Genomic DNA, 1,872 nt, shown 5'->3' with positions numbered 1-1,872 from the left:
ATATATGCAGGATGCATAAGGTATTTGGGGACATAACTTTTTGGGGTCATTGCTGAATTTTTTACTGACTCAGACAGAAGAATAGGCGTTGTGCATCATCGAAGACTCGGATACCTTTGCCTCAAACCTCTTCTCAAAGTCTCTCTCAAATATATCATGTTTTCTGAGCAAACCTCTTAATTGATAATAGGATTATATGGAATAAAGTCGCTATGAACGACACCTTCCTTTCAAAAAAGACAATCAACATTACCTTCACATTTGAACCACACTGGTGTGAATTATCGCCGTGACTAGGATTCATTCCGCTGTCAGTAATCTTCACAACCATAACCACTCATTCACGTTCGCTTGCCCATTTTCATTCTTTTCAAAAAGTTTTCATGGTTTTCGTGAGCATTCGAATGATAAAATGACCCCTAAGTGACCGTGACTCGATTAACATTTTTCCATTTGTCAGCAGATGCGACAAAAAATTTCGTGACATCATAAAATATCTTCAGATTTTCTTTTAAAACCTTGCGACACGAAGTTTTCCAGATATCTATTTCCTTGGAGACTTTCTAAACTGTCAGGTGGTGATTTTCATGGATCACAACATGCACTTACGCAATGGGATCACCGTCCAAAGTTATGGAAGGTTCATCCAGATTTAGAATCGTGTTCTGTCGATTTTTTTCACTATTTGAAGCCTTTGTACTTCTCACGAAATTCATTGCGTATGGTTAGAAAATTCCTCCACGTAGGATTCATGCAGCATAAGAAAAGTATCTATAAAAGTGAGGTTTTTTCCCTAAATTGAAACAAACTTTTACACAAACACGTTATTTTACCAACTCATTTAATGTTCATTTTGCAACAAATCATCGAGTTCACTAAATATACGTTAACTTTATTACGTATAGATCAATGACCAACTGACATAATGTGATGTGGCTATTATTAGACTGAGTATCAAGATACCCAGTCATATCAATGCACTGGCAGTAAGTTAAACCTGGTGGTTAATTTGCTGTTTTAAAGTATTGTTTCTTTTCGTGCACACCTCGTATGTACAACAAATTAATCTAATAAATGTCTCTCTAGATGTTCCCATTATATGGAAGACAGAAACATGACAAAACACGAAATTTAGCTGGCCACATATCTAATTATATGCCAATTAAACAGTTCAGGTCTTCTCATCTTCTCACATCGAACATGTTGTGGTATTGTGATTAATAACAGTCTTATTGGAAACACTTCAAACATAAACAATGGCAAATTAGAATTCGTCATTGTTTAAAGACGGAAGGAACCGGTGGGTATTTGTGTGTACCTGACTACACTAGCAAACTAAATGATGGTTTAAATAAGGGTTAATGTGTAGCCGAAAATTGTTCAGTTGGTCCAAAAAATAAAAAAACAAATATAAAACAATAAACACAGTAATATAAAAACCGGTGCACTAGTGCAGATCAAGACTTGAGATTATATTTTCAAGTTAGATCAAATATTAGCTGCCATTTGCAAGGGCCGGAGACAGCCTTTATTAGATAGCGATGATAATTTCCATTAATTGGTCGCACACATATTGAGACCGCTATCTTTCATTAATTCATAAAAGCTTTTGAACTGGTTTGAGGACAATAGCACTATATTATTCAGGAAATGGTTTGAACTACGTACAAAGCATATGGATATTAAATCGCAAAGTGGACATTCTTTCTCTCTCAGATTCAACATTTCCAAATTTGCAAGTGCAGCATAGACAGCGTTTATAGAACGAAGAACGCTCTTCTAGTGGAAGAACACACTCGAGCTTCTGGAATTTGTAAACAATCACATTAGTGGATTCTATTGCAGCATTAAAATTACTTAATGAAATGTTTG

The sequence above is a fragment of the Octopus bimaculoides genome, chromosome 10 (assembly GCF_001194135.2).
Source record: "Octopus bimaculoides isolate UCB-OBI-ISO-001 chromosome 10, ASM119413v2, whole genome shotgun sequence".
NCBI lineage: Eukaryota > Metazoa > Mollusca > Cephalopoda > Octopoda > Octopodidae > Octopus > Octopus bimaculoides.
The sequence above is the reverse complement of the archived record's forward strand: the minus strand, read 5'-3'. Positions refer to the sequence as shown.